Source organism: Ambystoma mexicanum, chromosome 10, assembly GCF_040938575.1.
Source record: "Ambystoma mexicanum isolate Mex_15411 chromosome 10, UKY_AmexF1_1, whole genome shotgun sequence".
In the NCBI taxonomy this organism is placed as follows: domain Eukaryota; kingdom Metazoa; phylum Chordata; class Amphibia; order Caudata; family Ambystomatidae; genus Ambystoma; species Ambystoma mexicanum.
Window position 1 is genome coordinate 741,051,369 of NC_090932.1, and position 22,001 is coordinate 741,073,369.

Below are 22,001 nucleotides of genomic sequence, written 5' to 3' on the forward strand. Positions count from 1 at the left end.
ATTGGAAGGAATTGGAATCACTGATGTAGCATTACTATGGATTAAATCCTTTGTAACAAACAGACCAGAAACCATATAGATGAAACCTTTCAAATCCGAACCAAGAGACATTCCACCTGTGGAGCACCACAAGGATCATCCTTCTCCATGTTATTATTCAACATTTACCTTCCTCAACTAATCAAGATCATTAAAAGACACGGCTTCACTTGCTACAACTATGCCGTCGACACACAAATAATCTACAAGATACAAGACACACAGGGAGAAAACACAACCTTATAGAGCTGCCTCCATGAAATCTACAGCTGGGTGAACTCAAACTTCCTCAAACTCAATCCAGGCAAAACAGAAATAATGATCATCTCTAATAATGGATAAAACAATCACTACATCCCTTGGCCATCGGAACTTGGGACAACTCCAGCCCCATTGACGATAGTAAAAAACCTGGGAGTCTTGATCGATAACGGACTAACTCTAGAGCCACAAGTAAACGCTCTAATCAAAAAATGCTTCTTCCTCCTACGAGCATTAAAAAGGATCCTACCATTACTCTCATTCGCCCACAAAACACGCACCATCCTTGCTCTCATCATGTCCAGAGTAGACTATGCCATCAGCCTATATCTAGGCATGCCAGACCGACTTCTAAAAAGACTACAACGCATACAAAATGCAACGGCCAGACTCCTCCTAAAAACTACCACAAAGAGAACACATCACACAAGCTCAGAAAACGCTACACTGGCTACCAATAAAACAGCGAATAAAGTTCAAATCAATGTGCATAACGCACAGAGCATTCCATGACCAAGGCGCAGAGTTCCTAAAAGAGAAAATAACCATCTACTACCCAACAGGACCACTCAGATCTAGCAGCAACATCCATTTGGAACCAAAACCATACAACAAAAGAAAATTTGGAGGATCCTCTTTCTCTCACCTTGCACCAAAAACCTGGAATGAGCTAACTAAGAACATGCATAACACAATAGATGACCTTCTATTCAGAAAACTACTCAAAACCTGGCTCTTCGGCCCATAGATAGAAGGAATGCCTAAGGGGGCACATACGCGGCTGAAACAACACTCAGACAGGGAACCGATCCTCCCCATCTCCCTAAGCTAGCCCCATAAACAGAGGGAGGAGGAAGAACACTTTACAGCATATCACTTCACCAAAATGAAAGGCAGATCAGTTAGGATCTCACTAAGGATCGAATATGGAGAGATCAGGAGGAAGGGTAAGGATGACATATCAACACACCTTTAGCCGACGAAACAAACATAGGCAGCTAGGGCTCACCGATAGGGAAAATGGCTAGGACGGAGCTGATGAATGCAAAATCTACAGCACCAACACCAGAATGGGGGACAATGCATGCCTCAACCTGCTACACCAAGCTCCAAAATAGCTCAGATGGAAACTGGTCATCCGATCACACCCAACAGCTAGACGGACACACTAATATAGCAACTTCATAGGACAATCAGAGACGTGGATCAATAATTGCAAAGATTAAGCGACAAAAACCCACTTAACCATAAGCTCAACTTTCCACATACATCTCTCACACACACACAATCACTTCTCTGCACAGCAAATAGCACGTACTTCACCACACTGCAACAACAAACATGTAACTCGCAACAACGGCACATGAGGACCCACACCAATCCGATAATCGCACTAAGCTCAGCGCACAGTGAAAACCGAACTGAAGTTGCCAACAGGATACCACCTTCCTCACTTTCATACTCCCACTTCACCCTACTAATCCCCATCCCCCTCCTTTTGTTTACAGATCCGCCAGAGCGCCTGCGGACCAATTCCGTTGGTGACAGTGTGCAGTGCAAATACCTTTAACATTAACACCCTATTTAGCAAAATGATGTAATACTTCCCAGATACTGGGGTGATTACACACACTATGGGGGAATCAGTTCTTACATTGATAGCTAAACCTGGCAAAGATCCTATTCATGCCACTTCTTATAGACTTATAGCGGTACTCAAAATTGACTCTCGCATTTATTCTAAGGTCTTGGCAGCCCGGTTATCTAAGGTTCTTTCAGGTGTCATGGGTAGAGATCAAACTAGGTTCATCCCTGGGCGCCAGACTCATGTTAATATTTGTAGAACTATCAATGTTATTGAATGGGCAAAACGTAGTAAGCGTACAATGGCCAATCTGTCTATCGACACCGAAAAAGTGTTTAATAGGATAGATTGGATATATCTTTCAGCGGTACTGCAAGGGTCTAGATTTGGTCCAGTTTTTATTAAAAGGATATTGGTCAATTTTGTGCATCCGACTACATGAATTAAACTAAATGGGGCATTCTAGGATTCTTGGAATTTACAGAGGGGAACTCTGCAAGGATGTCAGCTGAACCCATTGCTATTTGCATTATCCATTGAGCCCCTGGCACCAGCTGAAAACCGTGGACTGGGTATAGCGGGTTACCAGCACAAGGTGGCCTTATATGCAGACAATCTTCTTTTTTACATGTGCAATTCACAATCACGTTGCCAAACATAATTTCCCTATTAGAAAGGTTCCGCCAGGTCTCTGGTTTCAGAATTTTACGAAATCCACTATACTTAATATATCAGAGACACACAAGACGGTTTGCAGCTTGAAGAATGCTTATGAGTTCCAATGGTCCTTAAATTATTTGAAATATTTAAATGTTCATCTCACTAGGCGATATGATCAATTGTATTCTGCAAATATTCTGGGGCTCTTCTTGGCGGCTAAACAAGATTTTACTAAATGGGTTAATTCTGATATTTCATGGCTGGTCAGAACAACCGCAATTAAGATGGCCTTATTGCCCCGGCTGTTATATGCTTTCTGTGCTCTTCCAGAATGGATTCCCAGAGCAACTATACAGGATCTCCAATCTCACATTTTTCAGTTTATATGGGCCAAAAAATGTCCTAGGGTCGCTAGGCATACACTTATGGTGGCAAAGGAAAAAGGAGGTCTGGCAGTTGCCCATATTTAAAGTTATCTCTCTATCTATATGCTGCACAAATAGCTCCCGTAATAGAAAGTTGAGTCGCCAAGCCGAATACTAAACACTAGGTGGATATTAAACAAAATGTGATTGGGTTGCTTAATTACTGGGATAAGGCTGGCCGTAAATATGCAGTAACTGCATTTCCATCTCCCCTGACCAGAGAATGGAACAATTTGGAACTTCCCCCTGGGAGGGATATCAACGGACTTACTTGTTGAAAGGACGGCAGACTAGAAAGACTTGTCCAATTGTTTGCGGATAATCAGCCCTTGTCTTTTGAAGAATGTAGACAGATTTTCTTAGTGGAATAAGAAGATAGATATGGTTATAGGAAACTTTGGCATTTGTCCACTAGTATAAAGGTGGCGAACCAGGCTAAAAGGGAAACATCCCACTTTAAGGATTTGTTTTGGGAATATTCTCCAGCCGGTTATGTCTCCTCATTGTATAAAGTGTTCAATGTCAGTAGGTTTAAACCCCCTCATACATACATGTCCACATGGGAAAAGGACACAGGTGCACCGATTGATGACCGGTCCTGGTAAAATATTTGGATGAGGGTGGGGAAATCCTCTAAATGTGTACAACTGAAGGAGAATGGTTTTAAATGACTGTACGGTTGGTATATCACCCCTGAGTGGCTACATAAGTTGACTACATCAACCCACCCCCACCTACTGGAGATGTACAGATTATCTGAGCACTTTCATGTGTGGTTGTCATGTATTCACATTCAAAGGTACTGGAAGGAAGTACTGGAAGGAAGTATTGGCACAAATAAAAAAAAAATGTGTGATGTTGATCTACCAGTCAGGCCCCTGGTGGTGGTGTTAGGAGATGATGAGACTCATGGTCATTATAAATGATTGGCTAAATCCTCCAAGCTGATCAACCATTTTCTGGTTGTGGCTTGGGTAGTTGTGGCTAGGAATTTTAAATCCTCATCCGCACCTGACATACAGGAATGGTGGCCAAAAATTGTATGTAGTGGCAATGTCTAAGAATGATGCCACCATTAAAAGAGAAATGTCGCAATTTCTGGATGCATGGGAACCCTTTATCTCTTTTGTGAATCAAAACGATAACCCTAGTATATGTCATCTTTTTCTCTGTTATAATACCATCACGTTTCATTTATTGTCTATTTCAGTGCCAGCACCGATCCCCTTGTAATTTGCTCTTTATAATTTGCTCTTTTTTTATTTCTGCTGTTTTTGAAAGTGACACTTCGATTTTAACGTATTAGTTGATATCCAAGTTATTTCACTGTTTATAGATATGCAATATTATTGCAGGCTTGTACCCTAGCAGTGTTATATTGACCTGTGTCAGTTTCATGTAAACATCAATAAACTTTAAATGGCAAAAAGAAGAATAAATTACTCCGATATCCTGCATGCAGCTCGGAAACGCTTCTCAGCAGAGGGCGCTGTCCGTCCTTGTCATCAACCTTGTGTCCTTTGAGGGCATCCGTCCTCCTCGAGTATGATGTCAACGCTGTTATAAAAGGCACGCACTGCACACTTTACCTCTGACCTTGTTTTTACTCTCACCAGTACAGCAGTCTCGAAGATGAAAAATACTCGAGCGTTGATGGAGAGAAAGGTGTAAATCTTCTTCTTGGTTTTCTCTGGAATTACGGCTTCTTAAGCACGTAGCTTGGTGGGCCGAATGCAGGTGGCATCTTACCTCTGATCTAGAGTCTAGAGCTATTTATAAACATGCCCTTCACAATTACCACAAAGCCATAACAAGGGCCAAATCACAACATTCTGCTGACTGTATTAACTTTGCTACCTACCTGCTCCTTGCGTAAATTGTTTAAAATTGCCAAGAAAATGTCTATGCCCCCTCTTCCTGCCACTGACCCGTCCTGCTCTCAAGCAGTGTCTGAACAAATTAGTGATTTTATTCACGATATGATCTCCAAGATTAGCAACTCAATTGTGGATGATGGGTTTTGTAGTCCAACTACTGTATCACTGTTATTATCACACCCTGGGTAATTACCCACCTCCACATTTCTTTTTGAACCTGTCACAAATAAGATCGTTGTGGAAGCCATTAACAAATTAAAATCGGCTGTGCCTGCTGATCCTATGATATGATATGATAGGTTATTTATAACGCGCTTAATAACCAGAGGTTTCTAAGCACGGACCCGGGGATCAAACCTGTGTTTCTCCGTGTTGTCCTGCTTCCAAGGTGAGCGTGTTGCCGCTCACCTATCCTCCCGAGACAAGCCCTTTACATTTAGTCCAAGCCCTTTCTTTAGATTGCGCTCCCTTATTTATGGCAGCACTCAAGTACTCCTTTACTAGCAGTATCATTCGAGTCCCTTTAAAAACATGCCATTGTCTCCCCTCTTTTGGAAAAAACCCCAACTGAATCCGGCATTACCTGACAGCTACCATCATATCTCACTGCTACCTGTACTCATGAAACTCGGAAACTATTGTCACTTCGCAGTTTTCCAGATTTCTTGAGACAAATGGCCATTTACACCCATTCCAAGCAGGTTTCAGACTGCTTATGGGAACTGTGTCGGTGATGCTCTTGGTTCTCGATGATTATCATCCTTCTCCAGTTGCTGAAACAGATTGGGGTGGGAGGTGCGCCTCTGGCTTGGTTTACTTCTTTTCTTTTGGAGCACCAGCAGACAGTCTCCTTGTTCCCTTTCTCCTCTGCTCCCACGTCTGTTTCCTGTATGGTCACCCCGCTTCTATACGTATGCAGATGACACTCAGCTGGTTTTCCGTCTCAGGTTCCCTACCTAAGAGCATCCCTCCAAACTCAGGGAGTGTCTCTCTGGTATTGGGCCCTGGATGGCGGAGAACTGCTTGAAGTCAAATGGTGGTAAGACTGAGGTCCTTGTGGCAGGCACTATCGATCCTCTGTCTGTCTAGAACTCCGACTCCTTTGGCTTATGTCTGGCCCGAGTGCTGTGGTGAAAAGCTTAGCGATTAAACTGCTCCACTCTGGCTCATGTGAGGCTCAGATCGCCCCAGTCTGTAGTGTGGGCTTCCGCAGGTTGAAAATACTAAGCTACCATTTCTTCCACCTGCCTACCGAGCTACGGTGGTCACAGCCATGGTATCTCTGGACTATTGTAACAGAATCTATTTGGGGCAGCCTGTATTCCTGGCCCAGAGACTCCAGATTCTCCAGAACTTGGCAGCACAGTTGGCGCTAGGCGTGCCCAAACTCGCTCATTCGGCCATGCGCCTTGTTGAGCTTAACTGGCTCACGGTCAGGAGATGGATCGATTTAAAGGTGCTGTGCATTGTGCACCATGCCGTTCACTCTGTAGGTCCTGCTTTCCTTCAGTCAAAACTTAAAGCGTACGTACCAACACGCAGGTTACGATCAGCTGGTAAAAATCTTCAGGTGGTTCTGCGCTTCCACAAGACAAGGTCCGGAGGACGCTCCTTCTCTGTCCTGGCACCAACGCTGTGCAATTTACTTCCACAGACCTTGCGTGAGGTTTTGGATCACCTTTGTTTTTTCGGAAAGCGCTTAAGACTTTTTTGTTTAGGGCTTCATTCTGCTGTTTCTCCGATCCTCTGCCAGCGACCAGATGCCTTCGGGCTTTGTTTTTTGCACTTGACAAATTTACATACATACATACATACATACATACATACATACATACATACATACATACACGTCACAGAAACTCCTTCTTGACAGAGGGGATGGTTGGGAGGGGTGATGAGGAATACATGGGAGGAACAACCACTCGAAAGAACATTACATGGGAAAGTAATTTGTTCTTCGAATGGATTGTGCCCTCCCACGTATTTCTCATCTTTAATATTCTCCCATATCAGTGTTTTTCAATTTTGATTTACGCTGTGTAAAACAGCCTTTCCAAATCTGGATTCTTGGCCCGAAAGGAATATAAACAGTAGTGCTTAGCAAATGTACGCACAGAAGACCAGGTGGCAGCATTGCCGATGTCCTGCAGTGGTCCCCCTCTCTGGAGGGTTTAGGAAGTGGCTACCCCTCTAGGTGAGTGGACCCTTAGACCTTCGGGAACCTCTTTCCCAGCCAAGTTGTAACATTCTAATATACACAGTATAATCCACTGAGACAGCGTTTGTTTAGTAATCGCTTGTCCCATTCTATGGCCCATGTAACCAACAAAATGTTATTCCTCCAGTCTTATCTTAGAAGCCCTGTTAATATAGAAACTCAAGACTCTTCTAGGGTCAAGTATGTGTAGCATCGCCTCCTCTCTAGATGGATGGGGAGGAGGGTAGAAAGCCTGTAACATATTTTTTTTTTCCGTCAAATGTAATTCTGACACTATTTTTGGTAAAAAAAGAGGGGCAAACCCTCAAAACTACCTTGTCTTTATGAAACACTGTGAATGGTGGTTTGGAAGATAAGGCCTCAAGCTCGCTCACTCTGCTAGCAGAGATAATGACCATTAAGAATACTGTTTTCAAAGACAACATCCTAAGTGGACAATAAAGTAATGGTTCGAATGAAGAACCCATAAGGAAGCTTAAAACCAGGTTGAGATCGCAGACCAAAACAATGAATGCAACCAGCAGGAAGATCTTGTTCGATCTTTTTAAAGCTCAATGACAATAGGAACCTTGAAGTAGGAACCTTGTTAAGGAGATAAGCTTGAAAACACACTTGCAGCCAGATAAGTGTCATGTGCTTGGTCCTTCTCGTCAGCCTGGCGACGCTCTCTGTGATTCGCGCGTGCCATTTTTCCCAGCAATATGGCCCCCGCTATCCTCTGCAGAAGCACTTGCCGCAGTCTAGTGTTTGGGCCATAGTCAGTTGCCGCTTCCATTCTTCCGGTTTCTGGGCTTAACTGTTGTGATCCAATGAGGGTTGACTGTTAGTATCCCCACTAGCAGACTGTTCACCCTTGCAATAACTTGTCAGCTGAACAGTAGACTGTAGACAGTAAACCTTTTCCCCAAGAGCGCGGCTTGCAGGATAATAAAATTAGGTACGATAGATTGAGGATGGAACCCGTAGGTACAATAAAAAGGGCTAACACCAATCGCAGTATGCGCCGCGTTATTATATGCAAACTCTGCGGTGGGGAGCAAAGATACCCAGTTGTCTTGTTGTTGGTTGACAAAGCACCTTAAATATTGTTCCAAGGTTCCGTTTAGCCTTTCGGTCTGGCCATTGGTTTGGGGGTGGAAACCCGAAGAAAGAGCCCTCTCAATACCCAATAAGTTACACAAGGGCGTCCAAAAGTTTGAGGTATATTGACTCACCCGGTCCGATACGATCTTCTGGGGAAGGCCGTGCAGCCTGAAGATGTCTTTCAGAAAGACTTTGGCCATGACGGAGGCTGAAGGTATCTTGGACAGTGGGGAGAAATGTGCAAGCTTGGATTAAGAGTCCACTGACACCATGATGCAAGTGCAACCTTGGGAAATAGGTAGTTCAACAATGAAGTCCGTTGAGATGTACTTCCAGGGACCCGGAGGGAGTCGTTCTTGTTGTAACAACCCCAATGGTTTTAGAGTGGAATGCTTGTTCTGTAAACACACTAGACATGACTACGTATGCTTGGGTATTTTTATGGTCAGTCCGTATTTGAAATGGATGCAGACTCTCCTGGAGTAAATGTCTCCACTCTAGGCAAGCCAGTTTCATGGCAAGGAGTTCTCGTTCTATGACAGAGTAATTTCGTTGGCTTGGGCTCAAGGTCTTTGAAAAATAGGCTTCGGGATGTTCCTGGCCTTGGTCACATTGAAGAAGAACGGCACCCACCGCCGCCGCTGAAGGATCAGTTTCCAGGATAAAGGGCCGTTGTTGATCGGGCTGTCTCAAAACAGGAGCTGTGCAGAATCTCCGCTTTAAACTGAGAAAACTGTCATCAGCTTCCTTGGACCAGTTGAAAGCACTGAAAGACTTTTTTAACAAAGAGGTTATTGGAAGCGTACATTGGGAGAATTCTAGAATACACTTCTGATAGAAATTTGCCAGTCCAAGGAACCGTTGGATCTCTGACCGATGAGGGTGGCGGCCAGGCCAAGATGGCATCTACCTTTTTGTGGTCCATGGTAAACCCTTGCTCAGACAGGATAAACCCCAAATAGGATAAGGAGGACTGAGCAAAAGCACATTTCTCCAGTTTCACCAGAAGATGGTGCTGCTGCAATCTGCGTAGTACTTCCTTAACATGAAGTGTATGTTCCGCCTGGTTGCAGAAATAAACCAGTATATCATCTAAGTAGACCACTGTGTTTTGACCCAATAAATCCGAGAACAAACGGTCCATAAATCTTTGGAAAATCGAGGGGGTGTTGACTAGGCCGAATGGCATCACCTGATACTCAAACAGACCGTAGGGAGTGTGAAAGGTCGTTTTCCATTCATCCCCTGTTCTTATACGGAAAAGGTGATAGGCATTCCGTAAGTCTAATTTTGTGAACACCACTGAGCCCTGGACTGCTTCAAATACTTCAGAGATGATGGCCATGGGATACCGATCCTTGATGGTTAATTTGTTTAATCCTCTATAGTCGATACAAGGCCTCAATTCTTTGGTATCCCGTTTGGGTATAAAAAATAATGAGGCGCTGGATCCACCAGGGGGCGCAGAGATGTTCTAACGCATCGTGGCTCGTCTCCTCCGCAGGGCACTGATTGCGGGTCCTGAGCCCCCCCCCCCCCCCCCCGACACCTCCGGAGTGAGAAGCTGGCATCACCCCCACCCATCTGAGTGAGCCGGGCACCCCTGGCCCAAATTTGAGCCCCCGGGGGGGAACCATCCCGGAGATAAGAGCTTCCGAGTTTAGAGGGACAGAAGCCCCTCCCCCCTGGGCACCGCGACTCTGCGAGAATCTACGGCGAACCCGGGCCCGAGCGAGGCCTGTGGTGGGGCTCGGCTACCCTGACTGGCGCCCCCCCCCCCCCAACCTAGTGCACATCGGTAGGAGCAGGACGCATCTGGGGGCACCTGCAGTGGATCCAGGAGCCGGAGGCGGTACTACGAAAGCGCCTTGGAGTTCCAGGCCTGGGCGAGGCCTATAGTACAAGGAGAAGGAAGGTGCGTGAGGGCCCCCACAGGTGCTTGGTGAACCCGCGTAGGGCGAACTGGAGCTTCAGGAATCAGTGTCGGCAGTGCGTGGGAGGCAGGCGAAGCCCCGCACTGGCCTACACACGCAGCACACGGACTCCCACAGGCTGAGCGGCGGATCTGCGCCGAGGAGGTAAGGAGGTGCATGCCCGGGCAGGAGGACCTCCGGGAGACTGAAGGTGTCACGGGAAGAGTGAGGCTGGGGAGAGCCCCTGGCATACACCATCTCGGGCAGCGTAGTGTCCCCCGAGTACAGCGGCTCCCAGGCAGACAGAACGGGCACTCAGGGCCCAGTTGGGAGAGATCGGCCTCAGCAGGCCACACCGGGGTACAGACACGAGGGCTTGGAGATTGGTCCTCCCCGCGCCCAGCCTCTGGAACATTAAGTACTGCCTCTGCTCCGACGGGAGTGAAGTTATACAGTTCGACGGGTGAGAGGGGAGGTGGAACCCGGCGGAGGCGAAACCTATCCCCGCAGGAGTGCATTAGTCTGGGACTCGGACCCCCGTTGCTGGGTCTCCGCTCCTCGCCTGACATTGGCCCTCGCCCCCCTGTGGCGTTGTATGCATGTGTGATAGCAGATCACCTTGGGCACTAGCTTTCGGGGAAGGCCCCCACGGAGCAGGGATGCTTGGGGAGAGTCTATGAACTGGAAGGAATCCCTGCAGAAGTTTCGCCGCACGCCCCCCGAGCCCCTGATACCCCCTGAAATGGCAGCCCAGACGCAACAGGAATCTGCTGATACAAGCACAGTCACCAGGGGCATGGCGGCCCTACTGGAGGAAATTAGAGGCTTTAGGGCGGATATTGCTCTACGACTGGACACCTTGGATAAAAAAGTGGACAATATTGACGACAGGGTTCAGGCACTGGAGAACAATACAGCTTCGAGCGATATCTTTGAGACACAGTTTGACATGCGCCTGTCGGAGCTCGAGAGGAGAGAAGAGAAATGCTCCTTAAAAATGGATGATTTGGAGAATAGGGAATGCCGCTGTAACCTACGTTTCCTAGGCTTTCCAGAACACGAAGGCGAAACGCAAGCAGACATCATCAAAGCTATCAATGCAGTAATAGGAGTGCTATTCGACGGGGCCAACACCAACGAACCCACCATTGACAGGGCCCATAGAGCAGGCGCATCCTCTAGAGGCCCCAGATCTGTTCTAGTTCGCTTTCATTACTTCTCCGAGAAAAGCAGGATCCTCGAACTGGCTCGCAAGAAGGGCTCGGTGGAGTGGGAAGGGGCCCGGATCTCGGTGTATCAAGACCTGTCGGCCTTCACCCTTGCAAGACGTCGCCTCTGTTCCCATTGACGAAGATGCTCCAGTCCAGGGGGGTCCGATACAGATGGGGATATCCATTCTCACTCTCTTTCGAGTTCGAGGGCTACAAGTATGCCTTGATCACTCAGGACGATATCCAGAGACTGTCGGGCGAACTTTTGGACAACTCAAACATGGAGATGGGGGAGCAGGACCGTGAGCGAACCCCGACAGGCCCAAAAGGGAACAAAGCTCCAAGGGAAAGGCGTAGAGTTCGTGGCCAGAGGAAATTTAGGAGAGTGGCCCCATCCTCCCCGGACCTTCCGAGTACCTGAAGCGAGCTCTTGGCACCAGACGGAAAAACCGGCATTTGACTTTGTGAATGGAGGGTGATGTAACGGTTTGTGAACTGCGTTGATCCTGGGGTGTAGGGGGCTCGAGTTGTTGTTTATAAAGAGTTTATGAGCCCGGAGGGGGGAGACAATGGTGGCCTGGTCTGGCGATTGGATGAAGCCATGGAACAACCAGGCGATGAGGGGGGAGGGGGAAGAGGGGAGGAGAGGGGGAGTTGGGTTGCTGGGGTTAGTTATGGCGCACCAAGTTTTCTGGCCTTGCTCGCACCCCTGGGGCTGTCTCGAGCCGCTAGGGGGTTGCGGAAGCACGGTGGGAGCAACAACGCTTGCTGTTCTAAACATGGAGCTATGAGACTTTACCTGTGTTTTAATGGATGATTCACTCCAATTCATAACAGTGGGGTCATTAAATGTCCGCGGGCTCAACTTGCCTACAAAAAGGTCGCTAATTGTGAGGGAATTTGCGAGGCTGCGGCTTCACTTTCTCTTTGTGCAGGAGACTCATTGGGTTCGGGGAAAGAAGCCTAAGCTCAAGGCCAAGACCATTGAGCAGATGTTCACGGCTTCTTCCCAGGTAAAGAAGCGGGAGGTAGCTTTGTTGGTCTCCCCTGGGGCCCATTTTGTGTTTAAAGCCTCAAAAGCGGATCCGGATGGTTGGTACCTCATGGTAAAGGGGGAAGTGCGGGGCCTTTTGTTCACATTGGTCTGCATATATGCTCCGAATGAAGCCCATGACACCTTCTGGGAGGGAATGAAAGGGATAATCATGTCATTTTCTGAGGGCACCCTACTGGTGGGTGGGGATTTTAACATGGTGCTTTGCCCCGAGAGGGACAGAAAGTCTGATAAACCCTGCCCCAACATCCGTCTCCACAAGAAATTGGCGTTGGCCTTCCAGGAAGTAAATGGGGAACTGGGTCTATGTGACACGTGTATACCCGAGCGGGGTTGGAACCCTGAGTACATATACTATTCAAAGCCACATGCTGCTTTCTCTCGTATAGATTACATCCTGGTTGATTCCTCGCTGCAGGGAGAGGTCTCGGACTCGGATGTGGAGATCGTCCCCTGGACGGATCACGATATGGTAAAGATTAGGATTGGCCTTCCCCCTGCCCCGGCGACCGGAACCCGGTGGAGGTGTAACGACCTCCTCCTGCAAGACAAGGAGATACGCCAATCCCTCCTAGCAGCCATAGAAGATTATTTCACCCTTAATGACAACGGGGAGGTTGGTGCTATGGGAGTATGGGAGGCATTTAAGGCAACGATTAGAGGCACCCTTATTGGTATAGGGTCTGGGAGAAAAAGGGAGAGGGACCGTGAGGAGAAATTGTTAAAGGAAAAGATAGAGGCTATCCAACCAGGGGGGAAGTTGAAAACACAGATGTTTCCCAGGCAATGGGAGGAACTGCAGGGGTTGTGATCTAAGTTGGCGGACCTCCAGGTAGGACGAACGGAAAGGAAGCTCTCATTTCTGAAACAGAAGTATATGGAAAAGGGGGAAAAGGCGGATAGGATATTGGACTGGAGACTTCGAGAACTTAGGAATAGTAGGAGGGTGAATTCATTACGCACCCCGGAAGGGGACTCGACTGTGAGGGATAGCAAGATTGCAGAACAATTCAGGCTATATTATGAAAAATTGTATTGCTCAGAATATATGGGGGATGGGAATGATGTTGACAGTTTCCTAGACTCCCTTCCCATCCCGGGTCTTCTTCCTGACAAGGATGATTCTCTCGAACACTCCATTTCCCCGGAAGAAGTAATAGACACCATATCCTCATTAAAGAGCGGCACTGCCCCGGGGGACGATGGCTTTACAGTTAAGTTTTATAAGACCTACAGATCCACGCTTGCCCCATCCATGGCTAAGATGTACAATGCTGCACTGGATCAAGGCACCCTCCCACCCACGATGATGTCTGCTTTAATCGTAGTCCTGCCTAAAGAGGGCAAGGATCCCTCCTATTGCCAATCATACCGCCCCATATCCCTCCTTAACACCGATGTTAAAATATTGGCTAAGCTCCTAGCGAATAGACTAGCAAAGCTCCTCCCTACCCTAGTACATGGAGACCAAGTGGGCTTCATCCCCGGTCGCCAGGGATCAGATAATATAAGAAAAACTCTCGACCTTATGAATGAGGCATCTAGACAGGGAGTGGAGGGTACCTTCTCTCGCTAGACTCAGAAAAAGCCTTCGACCGCGTCGAGTGGCCTTACATGGGCAGGGTTCTCCGAAAGATGGGTCTGGGAGACAATTTTTGTGGGTGGGTCGCAGCTCTATACAATGGTCCCTCAGCGAGAGTGCTGGTCAACAGAGGCACTTCAGAGCCTTTTTCCCTTTCTAGAGGTACCCGGCACGGATGCCCCCTGTCGCCCCTATTGTACGCTTTGGCAATGGAGCCCGTGGCCATTGCGGTTAGGAACGACCCAGAAATCACGGGAATACGGTGTGGTGATTGTGACTTTAAGCTATCCTTATTTGCGGACAACATTCTGGGCTACCTAACAAATATTCAAGACTCCCTGCCCCGGTTATTTGATCTTGTACACTACTTCGGTTCCTTTTCTGGACTGAAAATAAACACGTCCAAATCAAGCATCATGCCCATGGGTCCGGGGGATCGAGACATCGGAAGTGACGCCGACATTCTGAGGGTTAGAATTGAACGGAAATCCACTAGGTACCTGGGCACCACCATCCCCAGAGATCTATCCCAACTATACCAGTGCAACTTCCCAGGGATCCTTGCTCAGGTTAGCAGCGACCTCAGACGGTGGGCACCCCTCACGCTTTCCTGGCTTGGGCGCATGGTCACGGTGAAGATGAATATTTTGCCCCGCCTCCTCTACCTCTTCGCAGCGCTTCCAATCATGATACCCGAGACCTTTTTTGAAGTGCTTCAGTCCCGTGTCCTCCAATTCATTTGGAACGGTAAGCGGCTGAGAGTTAAAACCTCCACCCTGACCCTCCCAAAGCTTTATGGTGGTTTTGGTCCCCCGACTGCCGGCTCTATTATAAAGCAGCCCAACTCCTGGTGATGTTGGAGCATATGCGGGACGATATGGGAACATATTGGACATATGTCGAGGACATTCACACCCACCCGAAAAAAGTTAGAGACCTTTTGTGGGCCCATCCTAAGGCTCTTCCTTCTCAGCTCAGAACACACCCCATCCTGGCAGCCTTGTGGGCAGTATGGAAGCCTAATAAAGCTAATAAACAACTGTCTTCATGGCCTTCCCCTTTGTCCTCGCTCTGGGGCCCCCCCATTGATCTGGGCTCTAGGGGTTTCCGAGACACTCAGGCCTGGTCAGACATGGGTCTGGAGAGGGTCTCTCAGCTCTCACGAGAAGAGGGCTTCATAGAGTATGAAAACCTGATCGAGGCACTGACAGACCACCCACGGTCTTTGAATATTTACGTTTGAAGGGGATTTTGACCCACCCTCGCTGGGCTGACCAGCTTAGACGCTCCCTCACTCCTATTGAAACTATCCTGGCTAAAAGTACAACTTGAAAGGGTTCTTTATCTAAGTTTTATAGTGTTTTGATAACAGCGGACCTAGAAGGTAGACAACCCTTCAAAAAAATATGGGAAGAAAGGCTGGGCATGCCATTGGATGATCACACTTGGAGGGCTGTCTTTAAAAGTATCTTTACAGGGTCTCTGTATACCGCTGCCATGGAACATAGCTTTAAAATCCTCCATTCGTGGCACCGTCCCCCGGCCCTGCTGTCCAAGATGTTTAGAGAAGTGTCCCCCTTTTGCCCTAGGGGCTGTCACCAACGAGGAACCTGGTTTCACATGTGGTGGGGTTGTCCGGTCATACATGTTTACTGGTCGGAACTACTCAGCTGGATTAAAGATATCGAGGGGTTTGGCCCTTCCCTAAACCCGTTGGAAATTCTACTGGGCACTCCTATGCCTGAGACAGAATCAAATGTTTATCCCAAGGTCATTGGGGCCATGCTACGAGCGGGCAGGCTGGCGCTAGCCCAAAAATGGAAGAGCGCCCTAGCCCCCTCCAAGGAGGAATGGCTCTGTAAACTTAGTCAATTTTTGTATACGAAAAACTTACTGCAATAACAAACGATACTATGACTGATTTTCTACAGGAATGGACTGCAGTTCTTCTCCATGATGATTGTATTTCTATGTGGTTGTAGAATGAATACTAAGCTGCTTTGATATTGTACATGTTCTTACACCCCCCAAGGACCCGAGATGTTTCCTGTTCAACTGTCTTTTGGTCGGACCCCACTGTCTCAAGTGGTACCTCTAACAATCATGTAGTATGCAAGTGTTCTCCCCTAAGTTTCAATAAGTTTGCAACACCTCAAAACTTGGCATGTTGATCTATTGGGGGGGGGTGGGGTGGGGGGGGTGGGGTGGGAGGAGGGAAATGGGGAAGGGAGTTATTGTAAAAAAAAAAAGAGAAAATATCATTGACGATCTGGTTCATTTTGATTGTTTTGCTGGTTGGGTCGGCTGTCCCGCCCATCCCTATATGTATATTGTCAATAAAAAACAAATTAAAAAAAATAATAATAATGAGGCCCCTGCAGGTGATCTGGAAGGTCGGATAAGTCCGTTAGCGAGGTTGTCATCGAGATAGCGCCGGAGTACCGCGTTTTCTGACATCGAGAGGGGATACATCCTACCAAAGGGAACCAAGGCCTGAGGTACAAGGTCTATACAGCTGTCCTCGGGTCTATGCGGAGGGAGTCTAATGGGTAACCATGAAGACCTTGAAGACCTCGGAGAACCCAGTGAAACACCCCGGAATACAATGAATAGAGCTCTTTTCAGTAGCACATACGGTCTTGACGGTTTCGAACAAAGGCTCGGGTAGGCACTCTTCTTGACAATATTTGGAGTGAAAACTCAATAGATTATCCGTCCAGTTTATAGTGGGGTTGTGCTTTCGGAGCCAACCAATCCCCAATATGACTGGGAAATGAGCTGCGCGGATTATGTCAAATTTTATCAGCTCAGAGTGTTGCTGAATGGATACATGCACCTCTTCCGTGGTATGGGTTATAAGTCCGGAACATAAAGGAGTTCTGTCTACTCCCTCTAACTTTTGGTCTTCCTTTTTGGCGATCATGAGCAGCCCCACCTTATCAGCCCATAAGGTGTCCAGGAAATTCCCAGCAGTTCCACAGTCCAGTAGTGCCTGGGTGTCAACTTCCTTTCCTCTGAATCGAGGTTTGATTGATATTACCATCAGGTGCAAATCCTCAGACGACTTGGTGGAGGTTACAGAGAGAGTGGTGTAGGAAGAAGGAAATGCCCCTCGATAGTCTGTCCTTCCAACTACCGAGGGCGCTCGTTTCCCGCCCTCCTCGGGGGCACATCAGGGCAATCTCTCAATAGGTGGGTGGCTGATCCACAATACATACAAAGACTTCCTTCACGTCTCCTCTTCTTTTCTTCCGCAGTCAATGGGGCTCTGGTAGTCCCTATCTGCATGGGTTCTTCTCGGGCAGTGCGTGTAGCAGGTGGGGAGGCTGAAGCGTTTGTCTCTGGAAAGAGTGCAGGACTTTGAGTCTTTTTCTTTTCGTTCTTTCGTTCTGTCATTGAATGCAGCGTAGTCTTGTAGAACAGGATCGAATTGGGACACCAAAGGAGTTGCCAATGCCAAGGCATTCCCCGTCATATGAGTTATCATAAAACCCACCTTGGCATGATCAGTGAAAAAGGCGTTTTGTCTGAAAGTGAAGTGTATATTACAGGCTTCCAGAAATTCCTACACCTTCCGTTCTGAGCCGTCGAACTTCCCTGACACAAGGGGTAAAGGGGGTAGATCTAACGCCTGTTGTTCCCTGGCGGCTACTCTTTGCTGGAGGGCCGCATTGTCGGTCTTGAGTGCCTGGACTTCCGCATTGAGGTTCTGGACAGCTGCCACCAGCTCTTGCAGCTGTTGTGGCGTTGCCATGATATCACTCTGGCGTTGCAAGCTATCAGGCTAATCGGTAATATTGGCAGACTTGTCAGTAATATCTAACTCTTCATTTAAATAATGGAGATCTCCTGATTCCCCCTACTTTTCACCTGAGGTAGTTGAATAGTCCAACTTCTTCCTTCGGGTGTGTCGAGCGTTGGGCTTATTTTTCTTGAGCAGATAGGGTCTGCCTCGAAAGGAAGCCACCGTGACTCTAGGTCCAGAAATCCACAGTGGCTCCCCTCCGTGACAGCCAGTAATGTAGCAAGGGGAAAAAGCCTTTTGGCACAAAAAAAACCCTCGGTTTGTTGGATAGAAATGAAGAATGCCGGACTAGCAGATGATGACTTGACAGATGGCAGGAGCCAGATTCCAACACGGCTGAAGTTTGTAGACCATGCAATGAAAAAAACCCACCAAGTATGGAGGATGGATGGCCAACTGGAGGGAAAGGCATTGAAAATGTTCCCCTGGAGAAAGCAGGCGGGGGAAAACAGCGTATGTAATCCAAAAATAGAAAGGCAGCAGGAGTGAATCAGGAGGAAGGGTAACGGGAGAGGAGAAAGGAGAAATATGAGCACTGGCAACAACGAGAGGAGGCTGATGGGAAGCAAGAGAGGAGGCTAAGCCAGGAGCGGGGTGGGAGAGCGAAAACTGAAGCGGGCGGAAAATAGCGCAAGCAAAAGGAAAGAACAGTTGCAACGCGCCGATCCGCCGAGTGCGAAATGGTAAATACACTCGGCAGTGGCCATGTTGGGAAAAACTAGACCGTTAACCACGTTGACAAGGAAACGAAACGTGGCGGCACAGTCTAATGGCGTCCGTGTTTCCACCTCCTCCACACACGCCAGTCGCCCGCGGTTTTGACAGAGAGGGGGAGAGAAAGCAGAAGCAAAGAGGAAGGTCTTGAAGTGCGTCCGGAACCAGAGATGGTTCTCCTCAAATTTCAGAGAGGCAGGGAGGCTGTTCCAGAGGGAGGTCCCAGCAGAAGAAAGAGATCTACCACCAACCCGGTGCTTGGAGAAGCGACTGACCCTGAGGGAGTTGGAGGTGGAAACGTTCTCCTTTTGGCGGCCTACTACAGGAGATCCTGTGCTTCTGCACTCGGGATCCGTACCAGATCCGCCATCCTGCTGGAGAAATGTGACCACTGAGTCCTAAGGGCCCACTGAAAGGACCTTCTACTCTGGTGGGCCTCTGGCACCAGAAAGATGCAGGATGCCATTAGACCGAACAAAGTCAGAAAATCGAAGGCCGGAAGATTTGGAGCAATCCGAAATGTGCTTACCATCTGCGATATGTGGATAGCCCTTACCTCAGGTGGCGAGGCTTTCCTCAAGGAAGTGTCCAGTACTGCTCTAATGAATTGCAGCTTTTGGGAAGGTGTCATGTGGGACTTCTTGAAGTTGAGGGAGAAGCCCAGTCTGCGGAGAGAGCGACAGGTGCTGTCCAGATGATCCAGAGCCTGCATGGGTGACCGGGCTCTGATCAACCAATCGTCCATGTAGGGGTAGATGTGAATCCCCCCTCCATAGATTCACTGCCACCACCACCATAAGCTGATAGTGAGAACTGCCAACTGCAAATCTCAGGTATTTTCTGTGCTTGAGATTAACTCGCACAGGATAATAAGCATCCTGAAGATCCAAAACATCCAATCCTGGAGCTGAAGTGCCTAGAGGATATGCAAAAGAGTGACTATCTTGAACTTGTCCTTCCTGACAAACATGTTCAAGCATCTCAAGTCCAAGATGGGTCGCACCCTCAGTCCTTTTTCCGTCCTTTTTCGGGATCAGAAAATAAGGAGAGTACCAGCCTTGCTTTCTTTCTGCTACAAGCACCTGCTTGATTGCATCCTTCACCAACAGTGTCTGAACTTCCTTTAGGAGGAGCAGATCTGGTACTTTCAAGGACTGGCCTCGTGGGGGACAGTTTGGTTGTTTCTTCAGAAAGAGGAAGCAGTAGCCAGGGGTGACAGTTTGCAGAGCCCAAGCATCTGTTGTAACGCTTCGGCATTCCTTCAGATGCTCTGCTAAACTGCCTCCCACTGCAGACAAATGCTGTAAATCCTCAGAGAGGTTTTGGAGCACTGGCCGGAGTGGAAAGCAAAGAAGCAGATGCTGTAGCATTTCCTCTGCTCGAACAACCCTCGGCCACCCTGTGGTTGTCTTCTCTCTCCTCTTTGCGTAAATGGACCTCTTTCCCGCCCAACAGAGGAGTAGTATCGAAAATTAACAATTTCTACATCCCAGATTAGAAGACTGAGTTGGTCGACTCTGTTGTGGCTACCTAATGGCTGGACTCATAGACTTTTCTGCTGCCTTAGACGACTGCACTTTCTTAAGGATTTTATTTGCTTTTGTTCCAAAAAAATAAGATCCTTCAAGTTGCATATCCAACAATTTGAATTGCACGTCAGAAGCAAACCCTGATTTTCTTAGCCAGGTGAAACGTCTAAGCACTGTAACAGCAGCCATAGAACGGCTAATACAGTCCAGACCTGACTGCAAGGACTGACACATACCATCCTTCCCGTCCTGAATAATGCTCATAAAACCAAACCTTCCTTCACTCTCTGGGATGTGCTCCGATGCCATGGCAATTACCTCGCACAAAGTGTAGGTAAACTTTGCCAGTGCACAAGCTGCATTGGCTGCCTTAAGTGCCATACTCCCTGAATAAAAAATGTTCTTTCCAATAGCATCAAGCTTTTTATTCTCCCTGTCTCGAGGAATCGTGTGATAGGGTGCTGCCTTAGAAACAGCATTGGCTGCTTGAACAACAAGGCTTTGACAACTTGGATGTTTCGAAAGAAACTCTGGATCTACTGATGAGGGTCTGTATTTCTTAGTCAAGTCCTTGTGGTCTGCAGGAATGGTGTCTGGACTTTTCGAGATCTCCAAGAACCTATTCTTGACTGCAGTATGAAAAGGAAGGACTGGGTCGTTAAGCGGCCCCTTATCCAAGATCAGTCAAGTCATCCTGTTCATACTCAACAGATGGTCTACCCCAGTCCAGGTGTTCTATAACCATTTCCATTAGTAATCTATAAGAAGCATCAGCATGTCCTGATCCTTCAAGGGTGCCAAAATCAACTTCTGCGGAAGTATCCAGACCGGTGGCATCTTTTAGAGTGTCCACAAGGTCCCTCATTCTTGATTCCTGGGATATCAGCTCCTCTGGAACACCAGGAGTGCTGTACTGCTCGCTAAAACTATAATTAGGTCTTTCCTCCACCTCCACCTCCACCTCATAGAGGCCATAGCCCTAAAAAAGTCTATTTTGTCTTGTGGTTTGTAAACCTTCCACGGTTCTGAAAAGGACGTCAGACTGATGACTCTGACGTCAATGAGCTCAGCTTTAATGCCTTCAACAGTGTTGAGTGGGTCGGAGGAGCAGTATCGCTTCAAGGCATTGAGACCTTGAGAGGCGCACATAATGCTTTTGAGGTCAAAGAATCATTCAAAGCCTTCGACGACCTGCTGTCCGGGCTCTTAAGCGCACACTGTCGGCCTTCAGTGCGATGGGGTCGGGCGTCTCTAATGACTTCTTCGAAGGGGATGGCGCCGCCCCCTACTCAAACACTTCCAACATCTGCAGGCAGAATTATTCCAGCTCTGCTTTACTATCCCCCTTCTTCAGAAAGCTTACCCATATCTCTTTGAGTGAGGAATCCAAGCAGGACGAACTGGAACGATGAGGCCTTTTCTTAGATCTCCTCAAAGACAATGAAGAGGAATTACGAGATCTCAAATGCTTAGCGCGCTTAGTATGCCTCTTGGACCTGTGTGGAGATCTCTCCCTTGGGCTCTTTTCTTCAGATGATTTTTTTGTGGGGGTTACAGTAGACGAATTTAGCGATGGTTTGCTCAAAGCAAGTTTGCCCTTCCTCTCCTTTAAAGCTTTTCCAGTCATTGACCGGCACAAGGCACAATCGTCGATGTGGCCCGACCCCAGGCACCAGAGACATGCCCGATGAGGATCGGCTAAAGGCATCTTGGCCAAACACTCGGCACATCTCTTGAATCCAATTTCCGGGGTATGAGTCAACATTTTTAGATAAACTTGCAAACTATGCAGTTATCGAACACGCTGAGGAGAAGAACCATTTTGAGCAGCTGTGCGGAAAAACAGAACTGAGGCAACAGGCGCGGGCGTGCCCTTTATACCACTGTCAACATCATACTCGAGGAGGAGGGAGGCCTTCGAAGGACACAAGATCTATGACGCACGGCACCCTCTGCTGAGAAACGTTTCCAAGCTGCAAGCAGGATATTGAAGTATATCAAAGATGAGGAATATATGGGAGTACGCAATCCATTCGAAAGTGTGG

The 22,001-nt window shown here is 47.8% G+C and overlaps 1 protein-coding gene across 2 annotated transcripts in view; it reads right to left on the reverse strand.

The window, feature by feature from the left end:
* ERICH6 (glutamate rich 6) overlaps positions 1–22,001 on the reverse strand; it is a 701,982-nt gene that overhangs the window by 495,437 nt on the left and 184,544 nt on the right. The gene's annotated exons all lie outside the window — the stretch shown is intronic.